This window comes from Mustela lutreola, chromosome 4 (genome assembly GCF_030435805.1).
Source record: "Mustela lutreola isolate mMusLut2 chromosome 4, mMusLut2.pri, whole genome shotgun sequence".
Lineage (NCBI taxonomy): Eukaryota > Metazoa > Chordata > Mammalia > Carnivora > Mustelidae > Mustela > Mustela lutreola.
This window is the reverse complement of record NC_081293.1, coordinates 81,210,594-81,232,953: the sequence shown is the minus strand read 5'-3', so window position 1 is coordinate 81,232,953 and position 22,360 is coordinate 81,210,594.

The window sequence follows — 22,360 nt, the reverse complement described above, 5'->3', positions numbered from 1 at the left end:
GTTATTCTGGAGGTAGGTTATAAGCAAGAGTGATAATGTAGGGGCGCCTGGGTGGCTCAGTGGGTTAAGCCGCTGCCTTCGGCTCAGGTCCTGATCTCAGAGTCCTGGGATTGAGTCCCGCATCGGGCTCTCTGCTCAGCAGAGAGCCTGCTTTCCTCTCTCTCTCTGCCTGCCTCTCCATCTACTTGTGATTTCTCTCTGTCAAATAAATAAATAAAAAATCTTAAAAAAAAAAAAAAAAGAGTGATAATGTATATAAAGTGAGAGGCAGGAAGGTGAGTGTCCCTGAAACCAGGGGGAGAAGAAGAGAGCCAGGTCAGTGAATTAACCCAAGCATCTGGGCACCTTCTTCCCCACCCTGATCTCAAGCAGTGTAAGGTAGCAACCCCCAAGCAAAAATGCGTGGAAGGGCCCTTAGGGAGACTGCAGTGTCATAGGTAGACATGTTGCCATTCCCATGAAAGATTTCTCTTTTGCAAGAGTGGCCTAGAAGCAGAGAACATCAAGGCAATGGGGAAAGCTAAGACTTGGTGGGGCTAGGCGTCCTCAGGCAATATCAGGGGGCTCTCCAATGTCCAGTGTTAGGATTTTGAATAGTACCTTGGGGCCGAAGTGAAAATCAAACATTGAGGAATACAATGGAGAGACCAAGATTGAATTTCCCTGTAGTACAGGCTCATCAGTGACAGATGAAGATCAGAAATCTAAAATAAACTGAATTTTTAAAAAGGAAGAAATTCACATTTCTTGCACACACCAGAGCATGTAGAGTGAGATTCCTACTCTGTTGTTTAAAAAAAAAAAAAATTTAAGGAAATAATGCATGTGAATTATCTAGTATCTAGTGAAACTTCAATAAATATAAAAGCCTCCTATGCTTCAGAAATAGATTGAATATACTTATCAGTAAAGGAATTCACTGCCAATATTTCTGACTTAAGGTGTATGGAAAAGTTTTTAGTTACATCACAGGATACTCTGTGAAATAACTCTTTAAATAATAGGTGTTCTTTAAAGCTTATTATTATATATCGAACCCTCGGTTGTGACTAAAATTATTTCAAACTTTAATGAAATGTAACTTAGTCATATACTTTTCTGTACACAATTTGTTGAGTTATTTCCTTTTGATGCAGTAACAGGGTGGAATTTGGAATAATTTTGAAACAAAGAGACTTGAGTATGGAGCCTTCAGTAAGATTTTGGGTAGTGGGAGAAAAACAAAGGGAATAGGAGAAAAACAACAGTTCCCTGATGAATGGAAGGGGGGTGGAGACAGAGAAGGGAAATGTGGCACAATTTGGGATAAGACCAGATTACTGTTCTAATTTTACTGAAGGCTCGTATTTCTGGCTGCCAACTCTAAGCCTTAGCAATCCTGAAATTCTCCTCCATTCAGCCTCTTATATACACTCTCTCTTATATACACTAAAATGATCAGGATAGGAACTTGGACGTGAAATGTGAAATGAAACTATCTTGAATTAAAAACAGACATGACTATGATAGGGATACAGGGAACCATTAGCTGGAAGCTGGAGTGTCTGCAGGGACCCAACTGCCTTTAATAGCGCCCTCTAGTGGCTGGGTCTGTGCTGGGTCCCTCACAGGGGACTACTGATGGAATTGTTGAATCATTACACTGTATACTGGAAACTAATCTAACACTGTATGTCACCTGTACGGGAATTAAAACAAAATGAAATGAGATTTTTAGAAAGTTCCCAGCTGAAATTGCTTGCTTTTCATTAAATATCCGAATAATGATTCCAAAGTCAATTCTTGGTCAAAATAATTGAAAGGTATTGTGAGAAGTCCACAGCCTATGGAAGGACATTGTTTTTTATACTGAATTAGAAATGACAGTTGTTTCTCATTGTTCTCTTCTTTAGAAAGAGTAGGTTGAAATTTGACACCCCCCCCCAAAAAAAAGGAAAGGAAAGGAAATTTACCAAAAGGATTAACATGCAATTTTTCATGCACTATCAGATTCTGACATCATTCTTCAACTGTTTACTCCTCCACAAGGGTAGACCTTGAGTTTAAAATTAAATTAGTGACAATGAACAAAAGTAGATTTAACAAAATTCCTCATATTACATTTGTTTGCCAAATACTGTGGTCTTCTTAAGGTGCCTTGTCCAGTTATATCTGGTGCCCAGGAAAAGCTAAAGACTGATGAACAGAGATGTACATGGGGAGGAGGGATGGAAAACTGTTCAGTTCAGAAGTTAAACAGGAGAAGTCTATCGAGACTTCTTGGCGTTTACAAACACAATGGTTTAGTCAGTGTATACGTAGTCCTGAGGACTCTTTTCAGGACTAACCCACAGAAAGGAGATTTGAGATACCAAAACCAACAAAGCTTTTAGGGATGACATATTTTCTTAATGTTAACCTTGTGGTCTTCTGCACTCTGAAGTGCCTTGACCTTCCTTTGAGAATGAATTTTTGGACTCAATCTTAATGGATCTTCAGAGAAGATTGATGTAAGGAACATAAAGGAAAATGAATTATATAATGAGTATCTTCATTACCGCAGATTGATGGCTTCCTTACTGTCTGGTTGGCTGCGACTGGCGTCCTAAAGAGTTTGAGACCAGGCACCAAATGATTGCAATAATTTACTTTTTAAGACAAATCTGTAAAGTGTCATGGAGTGTGTGTGTGTATCTGTGTGTGTGTGAGATGTGCGCACAACTACCTATTTATATATCCTCCCATATATATTCCATATTGAATCCAATTCCATATATTCCATATATATTCCATATGGAATCAGCCTAACTCCTCAAAAAGTGTTTTCTGATTGGGGCTCTGTCGGTTAAGGATTTGACTCTTGATTTTGACTAAAGTCCTGATCTCAGGGTTGGTCATGTGGGTCGTGAGATCGAGCCCCACATCAGGCTCTGTGCTTACCACCAAGTCTGTTTGTCTCTCTCCCTCCCACTCTGCTCCTCCCCCTCTCAAGTACACAAACAAACAAACAAACAAAATCTTTTTAAAAAGTTTTTTCTGATTAATAAAACAACTTAAGGAACAATTAAACAGAAAATAAGTGCAAAAAAATTTGTGGCACATTTTACTATCTGTTAGTACATTTTGTACCCATTTGTTTGATCAGTTATTGTTGGTCAGACCCCCTAAAATCAAGTGTCACTAGTGTGTGTGTGTGGTCAGGCGGGGAGGGGTGCTTTGTTCTGCTCCAAGCTATATGGTCAGTACCTGGAACACAGTCAGTCACACAGATGGAGAGAAATTTATAAATAAGTGAAAGGATATTCTTATAAAAGCAAGGAAGGGAACATGGGTAGTTAAGTGGTCTTTGTTTCTGCTCCTGGTCAAGAGAAGATAACTGGTATTTGTAACTCACTGATCCACTACCAACCCCTATTCTCTTGCCTTTAGTCTGCATCTCAGTTGTCTGAAGATCTTTAATTTGTGAAGTGACTGACCTAGTTATTTTTGAAGGTCCTGCTACTGGGTTGCTGTAGGCTTCCATTGCATTTTACCATTGGGCTGGAAATATTAGAAGGAAACCCAGAGCATGTTTCCTTTTCTTTCCCAATACCCATTGTATAATGGAACCCAATTTCCCCTTGATTGATAATCAGAGGTAATAATCTGGTCAGCACAGTAACCATCTCGTTGTACCTATTGGTTCAGTGACATAAGGAGTCACAATGGCCAGGTGGCAATCTCAGTCTCCACTTCAATGCAACTATTGTATATCCTCCAATGGAAGCATTTTTTTCCCTTGCAACTGACCAAAGTTACAGGATAAAAAGCAAAAATGCCATGAATTAGGCCAGATATGACAGGGAATCATGCATCTCACTCCTACATCTCACCTTTGGTTTCTAGAGCCATGGGATCTGGCTCTGAGAGAAATGGTTCCAAATACCAATTCCTGTTCAGAGTATATGCTGCGTCTCAGAGGATAGCATACAACCTTGCACAAACTAAATATTCAATATTTCAAATTCAATACTTAGAATAGAATGACCTGTTCATCATCCTATTAGCTCAGGCGCTTTTGGCTAACAGGAGCAGAATAACATCAATGAATCCCATGGCTGTGAGCTGATTATCTCATTTATTTCTTTATAACCTGAGCTCCTTATTCAGGAGAATTGTGTGAGACACTCTTGATGGGGAATAAGGCATTCAGTTATTCTGTGGATGGTGATACACTGGCCGACTCTTTGTGGTCAAAGTATGCAGTTCTGTATCTAGAATAAACAACTCTTGAAGGGACAAACCACTTTCTCCCCTTCCTGAAGGAAAACTATTTTCCCCTTCATCAATATAAGCAACGTGCCTTTGGAGGGCTAAATGGCATGGTGCTTCATTGGGGCCTCAGCTTTGTCTCTATGCCTTGCAGATTAGGAATCAGTAGTGGTGACAGCCATTTCAGCCATGGTGAGGGAAAGCCAATGTAATTACATCCACGCATAATTTCTCTCTTTCACCAAAGCCACATTGTTCATGAGACCATGAGTAAACACTGGGCAGGGAGCCTTAGCAGGCATCTCACAACACAGCATTTGGTCAATTTGACAACTGAGAACCATTTCTACATTTGGCACCTTTTGGGGAACATTAATCTTCTCAGATGTATCTCCTCATGCTCTAGCCATCTTAAGTCCACTCTTACGCTTTTTCATTAAAATTTCTTATCATCAGGGCGCCTGGGTGGCTCAGTGGGTTAAGTCGCTGCCTTCAGCTCAGGTCATGATCTCAGGGTACTGGGATCGAGTCCCGCATCGGGCTCTCTGCTCAGCAGGGAGCCTGCTTCCCTCTCTCTCTCTCTCTGCCTGCCTCTCCATCTACTTGTGATTTCTCTCTGTCAAATAAATAAATAAAATCTTTAAAAAAAAAAAAATTTCTTATCATCAATATTACTGTTTTGTCCTTATTTCAAACTGTACATCTTTTTGTTCTTTTGTGTGTTATAATTGTTGGCTCTTATTTTTTTAAATGAATCTAAGCATCTCTGTGTTCTAAGTAGAGAGTTTAACTTGTTAACAATGAGTATGTTTATTGTTATACTAAGATGTAGTTATGCCTTTCATATTTTCATCTAATAATATTTGGTTTCTCCCATCCAAGTACTAACCAGGCCCGACCCTGCTTAGCTTCCGAGATCAGACGAGATCGGGCGCGTTCAGGGTGGTATGGCCGTAGACAATATTTGGTTTCTATTTGTTATTTCTTCATTTATATTTTCTATCAGATAAATCAACTTAGATGCTGCTAATTTAAAAGTTATACATTAGGGGCACCTGGGTGGCTCAGTCGGTGAAGCGCCTGACTCTTGATTTTGGCTCAGGTCATTATCTCAGGGTCGTGAGATCAAGTCTTTCATCAGGCCCCATGCTCGGCATGGAGGCTGCTTAGGAGCCTCCCTCTCTCTCTCCCTCTGCCTCCCCCTGCCCTTCAAGTGCTCTCTCTCTCTCTCTCTCTAAAAAAAAGTTACACATTATATTTTCATTCTTACAGTAGCAGCTTAACCCAAAACCTATAGGTGAGTTTACTGATTTCTTAGAGTTATAAGTATCTTTATCTCTTCTCTAATAAAGCAAGTACTTTGCAAGGCCTTTTGTCTCTGGTTTATATATACCTTTCTTCCACTTCTTAAGAGAATTCCTTGGGCTGGTCTTCTAACTCATTAATTAATTATCTGGCTGTCTTCATCCCTCCACGCCACTCTAAACAAACTTACTGACGGTTCATCAGCTTGAAGCAATGTGACGGTAACTGCAGGGGTGGTATGCACAGAGCAACTATCAGTGGAGATTGATAGTGGATATCTGTCAATGTGTTTCCAGATTTCTGAGAGAAAGTTTTGACGAACAGGTTTTGATGTGGGATTTTGGTATAACAATCGCAACCTGGCTCTATGTGATGAGGCATTAGGAGCACTCAATATCACCAAGCGTTTAGTGGTTATGGGAGATCCTACAAAGGCGTATTTACAAACTTAGCACAATTGGGAGACCAATGGTTATCCAGCTGCATGGAAGCATCACTTCTCTGATAACTGACATTGTTATCTTAATGAGTTTTATTCATAAACACGAGTCCTTTAAGTCTTTTAGTTATGGATCAGAGTAATAGAATTCTTAACACTGAAAACCTAGAAAATAGTGCCCTCCATGGCAAGGATGAGAACTTACATACAGTAAGAAGTCTCAATATTCCTCTTTATCTTGTGTTATCCGTCACAAGATACATCAGCGTCATTTAGCATTTTGGACGAGCGGTAACTGTGAATGAACCAATGCCCTTTCAAGAGTTCAGAATATCACAAAACAAAGTGAGGGTTGCTGAGGGGAGGGGGGTAGGGAGATGCTGGTGGGGTTACGAGACATTGGGGAGGGCATGTGCTATGGTGAGTGCTGTGAAATGTGTAAACCTGGCGATTCACAGACCTGTACCCCTGGGGCTAATAATACATTATATGCTAATAAAAATTTTTTTTAAAAAGTTCAGAATAAATTTTCCATTTCTCTTTAACTTTCTTGACTGAACTTGGAAAGTATGAGGGTTTTTTTGTTTTGTTTTAAGATTTTACTTATGTATTTATTAGAAAGAAAAAGACCACAAATGTGGGGATAATTAGAGGAGAGAGAGAGAATCTGAAGCAGAATCAACATGGAGCCCGACACAGGGCTCAATCCAATGACCATGAGATCATGACCTGAGCTGAAACCGGGAGTCAGACTCTTAATCAACTGAGCCACTCAGGGACCCCAAGGTATGAATTTTTTTTAAAGAATGATATTAACAATGATTATACAGAAGAGTCTAGAAAATTGGCCTGCGGGAGCTATCTGTACATGCTATTGGATATTGTTGTCCATCGGGGGAATCAATAATCATGTTTATTTTGTTTTGTTAAATTTGTGTGTTTATGTGCAATTTCAACATGGAACACAATCGTTTCATAAGCTAGCTCAAACAGCATACTTTTAAAAAGGAAAATATTTATTGAAGATGGAAATGAATTAACAGTCTCCAGCTTATCTCAAACTGAGGACTGAAGAGCAGAGATTCAGTACTTTTTTAAAAAAAAAAGTCCTTTTTAGAGTTAAATTGTTTTCTTCTCAATAAATGACCAAATATATATAGTCATATAATAATATAAATATTATATAATGATATAAATATAATATATAAATATAATAATATAAATATATAAATACATATTTTTTTTTTCTCATTTGACTAAGACAATTAAAGAGTTACATTAATTACTTTGCACTCTCACCAATACAAAATGGAAGCAAGAACAGTGCCCACCAGAGCTGGTGGTTTTAAAGTACCAGTTAGAGAAAAGTGATTGTGGTCATATTTTAAACATAAAAGAAAGCATATTCCTCCCTTATGCTAGTTTGTAAGTCTGTAGAACTTACACCTTATTCTTTTCCCCCACCCCTCTGTACCTTGTACCATGCACTACAAAAAATATTCAATCCATGTTTCTTGACTGATTGTTTTTTATTATTGTTTTTGTTTTGTTTTTTAGAGAGGGAGCAGGTAAGGGCAGAAGGAGAGGGAGAGAGAACCTAGATCAGGCTCCACACCCAGCATGCAGCCTGACGCAGGGCTCGATCTCATAGTCCCGAGATCATGATCTGGACTGAAATCAAGAGTTGGATGCTTAACCAACTGAACCACCCTGGTGCCCCTCTTGACTGATTGTTTGACACAACTGTAGAAAGGTCCTTTTTTCCACTATAGTCTATATTACATAAGAGATCTGGAGCCAAAGACACTTAAGAATCTTCATATCCCCATAACTCTGCATCTAGCTTGAATCTCATCATGAATTAATAAAAGCTTCTGAGTCTCTTACAGCAATAGATATTAAAGACTTTCTAATTAGAGTAATATTTATAAAGTTCCCCAGCATGTATGGTATTGCAATAGACATAAAACAGAATGCATCAAAGCGATTCTTATTCTTTGAGGATAGTATTTGAACACAACATGCTTTAACTCACCAAACAACAAACGAAACCGAGAAAACTCTGTAAATTATACTTGGAATCTGCCTCTCTGTTGCTTACAGTTGCAAATTCGTCGCAGTTATAAATTCACTTTCCAAAATTTCTGAAGGAATGACACAGCTCCTTTCAGCCTGCTCTGTGACCCCTGCTTCTTGTGGCTCCATTTAAATTAATACTCTGGAAGTGGGAAGTGGTGGACCTTTGGGAAGGACAAAACGCCAATGACTCCCTGACAATAAAAGGGTGACCTCAAAAAGTGAAATGAGTCATCTACTTAGGCAGTTCCCAAGTGGCAGCTGCATAAATATAAAATGTTAGTTTAAGGATGAACCCCTTTGCCGGGCCCCAGGGAGCCTTTACTGCCTACTGGTTCTAGATTATTTTTATTTTTTCAAGATTCTATTTATTTTCAAGAGAGAGAGAGGGAGCAAGGAGCAGAGAGAGAGGGAGAGCTGAACGAGGAGCAGAGGTGGGGTTCCATCTCACAACACTGAGATCATGACCTGAGCTGAAATCCAGAGTCGAGGCTTAACCGACTGAGCCACCCAGGCACCCCTGGTTCTAGATCCTTAAATGTGCTCCATGAGACATTTGTGCTGTTGTTAACACTAGTGTAATTAGCTATGTGCAACCTCAGCACAAATGGCATTAAATGAAGTTAATACATATCAATAAAGTTGATATTAAATACATACTATTTAAAATTCAGTATCGTGTACCCTAAGAAGGTTGCGGTTATTTCTGGGCTGTTGTGTATTCCTCTCGGGACCGGAAGCCTTCTGACCTTCTCCTGGCTGCTACCACAGACATACAGCATTCTGCTCTTGTATTCGGAGTTAACATCTTTCTTCTTCTCAAGGATACATTTTAAAAAAAAAAATTACTTAATCAGATTTTTTTCTTTTCAAAAATTAGGCTCCAGGCACTCTTAGTGTCATCCAATCCTAGCTTTCAGAGCTCTGTGCACTTCTCATTCCTGCAGCTCTTTTCATATCCCTTCTCCTGCTGGAATGCTACTCTCTTTCCTCTCTCATCCCCTTTCTTGGACTCCTGCCCACGAAGTAAGATACTGCAACACTGTGAGCAAGAACACTGCTGGCGCACCCTCTCTCTCTCTCTCTCCCCATCCAGCTGCATTCTCTACAAAAGATGCTCCTTCCTTTCTTAGGATTCCCCAGGGCACTGCACACATCCTTAACCGAATTTACCATCATCTTCTTGTACTAGAGTCCTGCTTGTTCTTGTCTTAGGGTTTTTGCTTTTGTTTTTTTAACCTTTATATGGAAAGACACAGAGTCATGATTACATGTAAACTCCCTAGAGGAATGTGATGTCCTACACATGTTTTCAAAATAGAGATGATTGAATTGAATTGCTCTGCCTGGCCTGGGATTTGGATACATTTTTATCCAGCCTGTGAAGCTCAGCAAGGGTAGAGACTATAACATAGCCTCCTTCGAAGAATTAAGGTTTAGAGTGAGGAGAGAAAATTCTGTATTGAGATACACCACAGGTTGGAATTCCACTCCATTTCCTGATACCTCTGGGATCGTTGACAAGTTATTTCACCACTCCATATGCCTCATTTCACATTATTCTTCCCACTGAGCCGTCTTGAGGACTAACGGAGGTAATGCACGTGAACTAGTACCACTACCACGAGATGAAGTTACTAGTTACTGGCTAATCAATTGATAGTCATTATTGTTTCACTGATTAGCAATTTAAATATTTTTCTCAAAAATTTTACCAAAAAGTTTGATGTGGTCTTTGGTTTATATAGTTTAATCCATTTATAATGCGTTAACTCGACTGATAGATTGAGAAAAGCTTATTGCTGTAACAGTCTAGGCTATGGAAGTACAAACATGGACGGGACACCTGAGAGAGAGACAAATGAGAATAAAACAGAAAAAAGAGGCCACAGGCAGAGATGTGCATTTTGTTCACGCTGTGATAAGTGTGGCAGGATTTAAAAAAAAAAAAAATACTGTCCTGAAATGCAGGTACCTACTTGCACAATCTTTAGGCACTCCGCTAAGGCTGCGGGGTCACCAGAGTGAGTAAAATAATGGTGTCTCTCTCAAGAGTCCATGGCTCCTGTGTGATTTGCTGCCTGCCACCTTTCTAATCCTTTCATCCTCTACAGAGTGCACGGAAAGGTGGTATGTATAACACAAAGCTGGACTGAAGGAAGGGCTAGAATCAGCAAAGTTAAATACAAGTGTCGGCCAAGTTTAGGAACCACATACGTTTTAGCCAGACAGCGGCAAAAGAGGGAGGAAGTAAATTGTTTTTGAGACAAGAACATTTGTGAAGTTATCTGAATGGAAACCACAGATGAAATTACCCAGAAACACACAAAGCAACTTGCTTCTATTTACAGCTAGAAACAATTGTGTTCACAGTTTGGTCTCTCTGAACATTTGCTGAATTACATAAACGAGGCAGCTGCAGTGCAGTGCTGACCTCCCAGACAATGGATAGAGAGAAGGCGGGCAGGGGTAGAGACAATCAGTGCAATTAAAGGAAGGTCAAAAATTTGTGTCCAAAAAAAGGAAGCAACAAGCTTTTGCCTAAAAATAGTGGGAACCTCCTATTAGTATCTATGCCTACTATGTAATTTCTCGACTATATCCTATAATCAAAGTCAAAGGAGAATTCAGAACCGGGAAAGACTCAAGTAATGAGAGACTAGAAACATCTAAGAAATATGAAAGGAGTGGAAATATAAATAGTGAAAAAACAGGGATGCATCCCACTGTTGTTCTAGAGGCCGTAAAGTCCCTTCGCTTTAACAACTGCTCTCGAATCACACCGGATTCGCCCCAATCCATCCTTTATACTGATGCTAACAGCACTTCCTTCCTTTTTGTATTGCCTGGTTCTGTGCATTTCTGTGAAAAGTTAATAGGCCACTTTTTAGCTCTAGGGAAAGCATTCAAATGATAGTTTTCAATGGTTTAAAACCAAATGATCTTGCAAATCTAAAGTCTTGGCTAACAACAAGTTATTTTGAACGTGATCATCAATAAAAAGGCTGGCAGGCATCTATCTGCAGTTTGCAAAACTATATATGGACCAGAGATAACAAAATTGTTAAGAATAAATCCCATGCGGCACCTGGCTGGCTCAATCCGTTAAGCATCTTGACTCTTGATCTCAGCTCCGGTCTTGATGTCAGAGTCATGAGTTCAAGCCCCGTGCTGGGCTTGGAAATACTTAAAAAATAAATGAAGAAACAAATAAATCCCATGCGTAAATCTCATACTGTTCCATCTCCAGTGTATGCAGGATAGCACTCAAAAATCTTTTGTGAATCTATTTTAAATGCTGAGAAAGAAAGGAAGAAAATACTTCCGGATATTTGTAGACCCTCCTCATTTCTTTTTTTTTTTTTTAAATCACTATCTGTTAGACAAAAGTTTAGGGACATTTTTTACAAATTTCATAAAGCAAGAATTTACCACTTATATTTTCAATGAATTACGATAGTACAGATTTGGAATGATAGGACTTAGGACTATCTGCCCAATCTTGTGCAAGTAACTAACTCTTTACAGTATATTATTTATATATGGAATAGAAATGATTTTTTATAAGTAGGTTGCAGCTTTTTTTAAAGAATGGAATAAACTCATATTTTGAGAATGTTCACAATTGGAAAGTACATCAATAGAACATAGAGAGAAGAGACAGAACCTTTAGTCATTTTTTCTGTATTTACTTTTGAGAATTATGTTGTACAATATTCTTCAATCTGATAAAACAATGAATACAATAAATCAAAATCTGTATACTTTCATGAAGCTTAGCTTCCACCGGAGGCAAGTGAGAAGAAACCCATAGATTAAAAAAAAAAAAAAAAAAAAATACACAGGATGCCAGGTGGTGTTAAGCTTTCCGGTAACAAAATAAATAAATAAAAACAGGGAAAGGGTAAAAGGAACACTGAGGTTAGGCAGGGTTGAAAGTTTAGATTGGATAAATAAGGAAGATGGAATTGAGGTGGTGAGATCTGACTAAAGGTGTAAAAAAGCAGAAGAGTAAAGGACTGCAATGTATCCCAGAGGATATACTGAGTGAACAGTTGGAAACCTGCGCCAGGAGCTCAGGGGAGGGGCAGACTAGAAATGTACATTTGGGAGCCATCGGTTTCTAGAAGACATTATAAAGCATTGACACTGGAAACGGTCACCATGCGAGTGAGAGCAGATAAAGGAAAATCATCAGAAACCCAAGGACGGAACACTGTAGCGTTTGGGCATTTAGAACAGATGAGGAGAAACCTGCCACGCCAGATCAGTAGGAGAAAAATCAAGAGAGTAGGGTGTCCTGGAAGCCATGTGAAGAGAGTCTACTGAGGGGGGCCAGGTGTCCTGTTGAGATACAGCATATACTGATAAATCAAGCAGGGTGAAGGGGAAATTGACTATTGGATTAATAGCATGGATGCTGCGGTGACCATGGAAAGAGTGGTTTGGTGGAAAGAGAAAGGAGGAAAATGAATTGGAATATAAGGAAGAAAGGAGACAAGTTGGAGAAACCAACCACCATAAACCTATAATCCTTTCACAGAGTCTGGTTTCAGGGAAGGGGTTTGGGGGCAACACAAATGGTAGAGACATGGAAGGGACCCCATGAAAACAAAAAGCTGTGTTTTCCTTTGCTTCTTTTCCTGCCTCACTTCTTGCTAGGGCCTGCAACCCCATCTTGCACATACCTTAATGTATGTTCTCCTTGTAAAGGTCAAGGAGTTATTGATTTCTATGGAGTCTGCTGGCACAAGAGATAATATCTAAGGAGTGACTGGATGGTGTTGCCATAAATATTCTCCAAGACCACTGACTCTAAATACATTGATGCCAAGACCCCTGGCTCTAGGGCATAAGAGACGGACAGAGAACACCTGAATACCTGTCCTTGTTTGACCAGTTCTGGGATATCCAAGAAGACACGTGCACCAGACCACAATCACCAGTCAAAACTCCAAGCCCCCAAAGACTTGTGCTCCTTTCCTTTCCAAGTCTCCCAGACACTCCTTCAGCCTCCCAGCTGATCCTGTGGGACCCCATCCAGATCCTCGGACCTGACCCGTCAGCATCTGTGGGTCAAGAGCTGAAGGGACTGTGGCATTTTTGTTTATTTTTAATGAAAGATGTTGTACTTACGTCCTTATGTTAATAGCATGATCCAGCAGGGGAAGCAGCTTTAATAATGCATGGAGAGAAAAGAATGAATAGCTGAAGTCATGACCTTGAGGAGGATATGCGTTATAGGTTAAAAGTATGCAAATTGGCTCTAGGTAGGAGCAAAGACCTTCACCACAGTCACAAGATGTCCGGCACAGGATGCAGATACTAGGTGTGGCCAGATGACAGCGCATAAGGAAGTTTCTTTGGATTGTTTTCTGTGAAGTAAGACTCTCAGTTGCTTTTGTTGCGCCTCAGGCACTATTCAAAGGGCTGTATTTTTATAACCTTATTTCATGTTCTGCCTAGTGTCAACCCTGCCAGGTGAGTATTGTTATTCATTAGTCTCTGTTTGTAGATAAAAAAACTAAGACAGAGGGGTTCCTAGGTGGCACGGTCAGTGGAGCATCCGAGTCTTGGTCCCTGCTCAGGTCAGGATCTCAGGGTGCTGAGATCAAGGCCCACGTCAGCTCCAAGCTCAGTGAGGAGTCTGCTAGGGTTTCTCTCTCCCTCTCCCTCTGCCTCTCCCCATGCTCACTCATCCTCCCTCTCTCTCCCAAATAAATAAGTAAATCCTGAAAACAACAACAATAAAACGAAAACAACAACAACAAAAAAAACAACCGAAGAAATCAAAGACAGAGAATTGAAGCAACTTTTCTGAAGGAGAATGGCTGGTCAGTGGCAGCTAAGTAAGGAGGAAGGTGGTGGACAGATGAGAAAGTGTAAGGGAACTGCAGGTCTCCTGATACCCACTGTGAGGCTAGAGATTGCTAAATTAAGTGGTGGTGGTGGTAGGGGGTGTTTGGTGAATGCAATTTACCGGGACCTGGAGAAACCTGAATTCAACCACTTGCTATAGGTTTCACTCTGGGTATAAAACTTAATTTCAATTTCTTCATTTGTCAAACCACAGATAAGGAGTAAAAGTAGCAATGTATGTTAACTGAGCAGGTGCCCAGTTAATGCGACCTCTTCTCTTATTTTTATTATTAGTGGTGAAGTTTTTGCCTGTCGCTTCTGTTCAGACTATCTTGCCCTTGCCAGGGATGGCTTGGGACTGTTTATTGGCCCAAAGCCAACAAAGCTTGCTTGTCTTTTTCCTTTGGCACACATTTCAGGAGGAGCATTTAGTTTTCATGACTTTCCCACAAATACATAAGTAAGAGCTTTTGGTTCTCTTCTACATTTCACAGTAAATTAGTTCTCAGGCTCCCAGTGGATCAAGAGCCCCAGAAGTGGGGCTGGATCATTTCACATTAAGCCTGTGGAGGGGGCTGATTTATAATTTTTAAGGATTTTTAACTCCTGATTCCAGCACTTTGTAGAAACCCTATGCATGAAGGATAGTCCTCAGACCGGCAGAATTTGGCGCTCTGCCTCCCCACCTCACAGGAGAAGCTCTCGCACAGAGCCAGCTTATTCGCATTCTGGGTGAGTTCCCAAGCCTCCCCGAGAAGTGTGCGCTGTTAGCGTGCTCATGTTTGGGTCTGGAAGCCGTTCAGTGATGCTGGCCTCATTAATAATAGGAAGCACAGAGCCAGGAACCAAGTTTGTTATAAAAACGATAACAGAAAAAAAAAAAATCTAACAACCATTAAGTAAACATTCTGGCAACATCTAATGTGAGATCTGGGAAAATGGTATCTGTATTAGGCTACTGAAAAATAAAATAGAGATAAGTGAAAGCCACAAAATAAATAAGTATTTTTTTTTTCTTTAACCTCTGAGGCTCATTTGGATTGGAGGTAGTCAACTTATTCAGCTTGACATTTGAACCGTCTTTATATAACTGAGGGTTAATTTATTAAATTATTTATAGAATTGTGGAGCTGTTTATCATTTGGCAGTGAAGCTATCTAGAATCTGGCATTAGTCACCTCAATTCAAAACATATTCCTTATTGCACACCTGAAAATAATATAACACTATAGATTAACTAAGTAAAATGAAAATAAAAACAAAAAACCCCTCACCCCTTATTATTACTTCTTCCACACATACTATCAAACCATGTAACTACTGATTCTGAAGAAGTACTTTATGTGCAACCACTGATGAACATTTGAAATGTATATACTTAATTCCCTATGTTGTAGTAGAAATAACATTAACACAGGTGTAAAAAGTAATGCTATTTAATAACATTTCTTGGGATGCTGGGTGGCTCAATTGATTAAGCCTCCAACTCTTAGTTTCAGCTCAGGTCGTGATCTTAGGTTCTTGGGGCTCCAGGCCCAGCATGGAGTCTGCTTGAGATTCTCTCCCTCCCCCTCCCCCTTGTGCCTTTCCCCATGCTTGTGTGTTCTTGCTCTCTCTAATAAATAAATACAATGTAGAGAAACCCACACAAAACAAACAAACAAACAAAAAATTAACTTCTTACCAATTAGCATAGTAATCAAGAGAGCCAAGTGCAGGGGCAAACATCTGAGTTGGAAACCCAGCTCTGATACCTTACCTACTCTGTGCTCTGTAACTTTGAGCAGGTTACTTTACTGGTCTGTGCCTCAGTTTCCCAAGCTATAAAATGAGAAAAACAACTGCTCCTACTTTGTAGAAACACTGAAATGAAAAGAGGGAAGACAGGTAAAGCAAGAAAACACTCCCCACCTAGAGTAAGTGCCCAGTAAGCATTAGCTGCTTTTTCAAGAGTGTTTATTGTTAACTGTTATTTACTATTATACTGCTACTATTATTATTATTATTACTTGATTATGCAGCTCCAGGAACTAATTCTGATACTTTTGAGGACAGACTCAAATGTGACAGAGAATCTTGGTGGTGGAATGGTGCATATGAGGTCAGCCAGATCACAGGGTGCTCTTAGTGCAAAATGGACATCTATGCTGGAGGGATACACCAGGGTTTAGAGCCAAATTGTGTCTCTTGGGGGAAAATCATCAGTGATGTGGCAGCAAGTCTGTCCTTGGCCTTCCCTTTTTGGGTTTCCCTCATCTGCCTCAAAGCATCCAATAGAATAAGTGTGGGTGTGGGGGGAGGCTCTAAATGCCCCCAGAAAGACAGTCATGGCTAAGCTTTTATCCAAGAAAAATATCATTCTGTGATACTAACCAGAAAATACAGAATAACATTATCAAAAATATTGGATTATTTAAAAAACAGAATATATTATGAAATATAGTATAAATGTAGAGGAGTGAATTAAACATGGCAGAGAGACAGGCAGAGAAGGGGGTGGGGGAAGCAGGCTCCGTGCTGAGCAGAGAGCCCGATGTGGGGCTCGATCCCAGGACCCTGGGATCATGACCTGAGCTGAAAGCAGAGGCTTAACCCACTGAGCCACCCAGGCACCCCGATGTCCTGGTTATTTACTCTCCTTCATTTCCTCTTAGATGTTGGCCAAGGAGCACCTTATTTTCTTATTAGCAATTTGATAGTTTCAAGGAGTATCTAGGCATTTTCACTGAAGGTTTGATCTGAATACCCCCATTTGACATTACTGGGAATGAGAGTCTCTGATTTAAAAAATCTTAAATGAAGTATTTCTAATAGTCAGTCAATAGTAAGATGGGGATCATTTGGTTTTGAAAAGTGTTGCACACCATTCAGTTCTTTGTAGAGCAGATCTTTTCCAGCTTTAAAAAAAAAAAAAAAGAAAAAAAAAAAAGAAAAAGCATTTTCTTGATGCAGTGTCAAGAAAAATAATCTCTACACTTACCTTTTTTATACCACCAGGAAAAAATGTTTAGATGTCTGAGGATCAGACCCACAGGACTATGTAAGTTCAATGTGCATGGAAGGGATCATATACATTTTTGTGGGGGTTCCTGCAAGGGTTTAGGATATATGGCCTATGCATATTCTTCTGCCGATGCCTCAAAACTGGTTGAGTGAGTATAACTCAGGATATCAGAGTACATGATCTCTTACTTTTTAGATACTATAACATATTTAGAAGAAAATAGCAAAATACATAGCCAATTTTACTATCGGCTCTACTATAAAATTAAAGTGCTACCTACTGGGGCATCTGGGTCGATCAGTTGGTTAAGCGTCCAGCTCTTGGTTTCAGCTCAGGATCATGATCTCAGGGTCATGAGATAGAGCCCACTTCAAGCTCCCTGCTCAGTGGAGAGTCTGTATCTCCCTCTTCTTCTGTCCCTCCCCCCAACTCATGTTCTCTCTCAAAAAAAATAAAACCTATATTTTTTTAAAGTGCTACCTATTGTTTTGGGTAGTGATGCATGTTCTGCAAGCTTTCCCTCATTTAATGACTTGTGGCTGCCTATTGAACTGTTGCCTTGTTCCTCACCAAGCACTCCTTCAGTGGAGCACATGAGCTCTGATACAAGTTCATCAAGATCACAATATATAGGAAATCCATCAATATTTGAATAAACAAATAAAATCCCTGAAGAATGTGACTTCAAAAATACTGGAAGAGATGGTATGAAAAAATAAGAAGAATTAGGAAGAGATATTTGGGGACAGATAAGTGACTTTTCTGTTCAATATTACCTACACACCTTTTTCTTTTTTTCCTTGGGGTTTTAACACCAATAAACCAAAACTGAAAATAAACTAAATGATATAGAATCACCTTTACGACTTGTCCATTTCTGTATCTCTTCTTCTGTGATTTTAATAAGTTATTCGCCTTAGTAAAGATTTAGGAAAAAATTTTCGGGCAATAGAATTCTTGTTGGATCGAGTGCCAAGTTTATTCTCTATAAAGAAATCCATTTCGTGACGAATTTTTCAGGGGTGTGCCTATTACAGAATTATTAAAAGTTCTGTGGAGATATTCTATGTTAAGCCGATATTCCCCTCTCTCACAGAGCCTTTGCAATCACGTGCCTAAGAGCCTTCCCTGTGAGTGCTAACCACATCCTAGGTGTGCACCTGCAGCCTGGATGCTTATCCTCTGAGTTTCTGATCAGCACAGGGAGCCTGTACTTGATACAGGTGCCCAGGGGGTGGAAGGGCTGAGAAGTAGAAGGAAATTGCTCACACATTTTCACACTGATGCTTTCGGCTGCCAGCACCCTCAATTCAAAAGCTGTGTGTTGGAGAGCCGGTGAGATTCTCTGAGAGGTACTTTCCAGACAAACACACTGGATTTTGCCTGACCTCTCAAAGCTTCTTTGTCACCAGCTCTAGCTCCACAGTCAGCTTTGCTAAAACCTCCTTGTCCCGGGGCAGCTGGGTGGCTCCCTCGGTTAAGCCTCTGCCTTCAGCTCAGGTCTTGGTCTCAGGGTCCTGGGATGGAACTCTGAGTTGGGCTCCCTGCTCGGAGGGGAGTCTACTTCTCCCTCTGCCACCATTCCCGTTTGTGCTCTCTCTTTCCCTCTCTCACAAAAAAAAAAAATAAATAAAATTTTAAAAATCTTAAAACACACACACACACACACACACACACACACACACAAAACCCAACAATAAAAACACCTCCCTGTCCCAGGACCCACCGCATTTAACAGCACCCAGCTGGCATCCAGAGATGGAAGTATTCCTGCCCGGCGAGTGAGAGTGTGGCCCCACCTGATCCTCCTTCCTCACTCTCTGTGCCTCTCACTCCCAGCATCATCCTGGCTCTGTCATACCCCCTGGTATGGCCTCACTTCTCAGGACACACTTCAGGCTTTCATTCTCACCTTGCCCCCCCACCCACGACTGTGTGCACTGCACACCTACAGTCAGGACAACTCTGTGAATAGCCTCTTGAGTTCTCTCCCTTCTAAGTTGAACTGAGCTTGGGGAGCACACCCCTCACTCCTTCACAGAAAATGCTCTAGCATTGCTCCTAGGCTGACACTCTTACTCCCACAAATGCTTCCCAAATTCTCCAGTCTTCTGTCATTATAGGCCTACTGAGATGGGAACTTGAAGGTCAGAGTCAATCCTGGAGAGACTCCTAGGCTTCTGCTCAGCTTTACCTTTGGAATGAAAGGGGATTACTTATCACCTATTGTTCTCTGCCTTGCAGCTTTTGCTGAAACTCCAAGGTGATAGGAAAAATATCATTTAATTATCAAGTAAATAGGAATTATTATTCCATTTGATTTCCAAGAAAAACAGAAGCTCAAAAGGTGAAATAGTATTTCAAGGTCACTTGAAGATCAGTAACGCAGGTTGTTTCCACTTAAATGAACTTCAGACTTCCAATCCCATTACATTTCAGTCTGAACAGGCTGGACACACATCAAGCATCCATGAATAAACATTTGTTGTAAGCATGCATTGGCTCTGTTCTAAGCAGACAAGATGCTACTTATTATTTACTTCTCTGCAAGCATTTTTCCAATCTGCATTTGGGTTTGACACTTTAATGAATTTCTATCTTCCTTCCCTTCTTTCTTCCTTCCTTTCTTAAATTTATTTATTTGGGGGAGAAGGAGAGAGAGAGCATGCATGTGCATGAGCTGGGGGAGGGACAGAGGGAGAGAGAAAATCTCAAACAGACTCATTTCTGAGCACGGAACCCCAACCAGGGCTCCATCTCACGACCCTGAGATCATGAACTGAGCCGAAATAGGAGCTAGATGCTTAACCGACTGAGCCACCAGGCGCCCCTTGACCCTTTAATGAATTTTTAAAAGAGGAAGATCTTTATAGGGCACACCTCACAGTGGAAGGATCTCTTTCACGACTAGGCCCCCGTTCAGATTCCTCACCAATAATCTGCCCCTTCCTCTATGACTTCTGTCACTGGTATGGAATAGCACGGCGCAAGCTTTCCCTCACAACCACAGAAACTAATTCAAATTCAGTGAGACTCCTCAGATTGAAATCCAGAGCTTGCCTGACCTGTCTAATGATTGTTCTCTCCAGCCACGTGTGGGCTCTGAAATGCAGTGTCAGAGTCAGTGTGAGCGGCCTTCGCCTGCCTTTCCTCTACCTCCACTTAACAGAAAGTGGCAGGACAAAGCCCTCAGTAAATGGGCTTCTGAATTGCCAATGGATCTGAGAATAAAGGGCAAGTTTATTGGTCTTTGGCTATACTCGACTAAACATGAGGGAGGGAAAAGGATCAAACCTTAATACGGAAACAGCCATCTTGGTGAACTGAGTGAGGCTGGACACAAGTCAGGAAGGGGAAATGTGTGAGCAGTGCATCAAAGCACAAGTCTGCCGGCAGAGTCAACCTGGAGAAATTGCATGATTACGGTACCCGATTCACAGGGCAGTCAGGACGCTAGCCCTTCCCTCTGAGCCCAAGTGTCCCACTCTCTGCCAGGTGCTGGTGCAGCAGGTGGGTGCTCGGGCAGCAGGCCCAGAGGGAGCTGCTAGGAAAATGAGCCTGAGCTCTTCCAGAGGATTCTCAGCTCACTGAGTCACCCTAACACATTGTCATATAATGGTAATGCTTATAATGCTAACAAGGTTTATAATGGTCAAATAGTGCTTTAAATATTGCTAGTGATACATCATGCCATTTTTATAGCTTTCCCAGGCAGGGATTCTGTCCTATTTTACAAATGAGAAAATGGAAATTCAGAGAGGTAAGGATTGTGTATGCTCATGGAAGTGAATAATGAATAAAGTTAGCACTAAAATAATGTTCTCTGATATAAATCTCATCTTGCAATGTAGCGGAAGTTGGAATGGGACCCACTGCCCTGGTCAAGCCTGTGGATGATGGAAATCTAGGGGATGATGCATTAACTTTGGAGATGGGAATGGGGTTTTGATGGAAGGAGCCTGAGCTCCGGATGGGATGGAAGCAGAGAATGCCTCCCACGTCTGTCTCAAGAATCAGTTGTTCCCTTGCGTGAGACTTCACAGACTTTTTATCAATCCTTACTGAAGAAGGAGCTGCACAGCCAAACCAAGAGCCCTTCTCTCTTATGAGACTTTGAGGTATAGGCCCTGTAACAAGATGCTAAGCCAGCTGATGGTAGAAGCAGGCTTCTTCCCATACCACAGGGCTCCATCATCCTGCTGGTAATTCAGAGACCAGGAATGCACCAGTACTTGGACCCTATCCAGTGTGTATCTACAGTGGTGTTGGTCCTGGTAGCAGAGGAAAGAGGATTCATGCCAAAATGGGAGAGTGAACTGATGGTTACCCTTGGATCTTCTCAGGAACATCACTGAAACACAAACTCACAAAAGTAAATGCAGATTCTGGACCAAGGTTGGAGGGAGGTACGGCAACTACTCATGGGGGCAAATGTCAAAGCAATAAGAGATTATTGCTGACTTCGCCCCAGTTTAACCCTGGAATTTTTGTGTGTGGAGGCATGATGACAAGTCAGACAGAGAGAGAGAGTCCACTCATATGTGAGATCTAAAAAAAAAATTAAAAAATAAATAAAACAGAAACAAACTCATAGATGTAAGGAAAAAAACTGTTGGCTCCCTGAGGAGGTTAAGGAGTGAGAGGATGAGCAAAATAGGTGACGGAGATGAAGATGTTCAGACTTCCTGTTGTAAAATAAGAAAGTGATGGGGATATAGTGTAGTGAATATAGTCAATAGTATTGTAAAATCTTTCTGTAGTGACAAGGGTGGTGGTGACAGGGGTGCTTAGGCGACTCAGTCAGTTGGGAGTCCAACTCTTGATTTCAGTTCCGGTCATGATCTCAAGTTGTGGGATCGAGGCTCAACTCAGACTCCATGCTCAGCAGAGAGTCTGCTTGTCCTTCTTCCTCTGTCCCTCCCCATGCTCATGCTCTCTCTGTCTCTCAAAATAAGTAAATTTAAAAAAAAAAATCAAAAGCCAAAAACAAAACAAGCAAAAAAATCAACAAACTTTGTGTGGTGACAGATGGTGACTACACTTATTTAAGAATCATTTTTTAATGCATAAAAATATTACATCACTATGATTCACACCCGAAACTAATAGGACGTTGCATGACAATGATTCTTCAGTTTTAAAAAGCGGTTCAAAGAAAATACCATCATCGCCATCATCATCACCATATCCAGCAACAGAAAGACTTGCATGGGAGAGGGTTACAAATATTTTTATAATGTAATACATTAACTTTTATATTAAAGGATAAAAGTAAAGTATAAATTTAGGGTACTTAAATGTACAGTGTCCTTGACTCTCCCATCTTTGTAAGCCTATTCGCCTCCGCCCTACATCATCTCTGCGCGGTGGTGGTGTTTGACAAAGGTCTTAGATGCTCACTGAATATGAATCTTTGTAGCTTTGCTCTGGATATAACCTCCACAAAT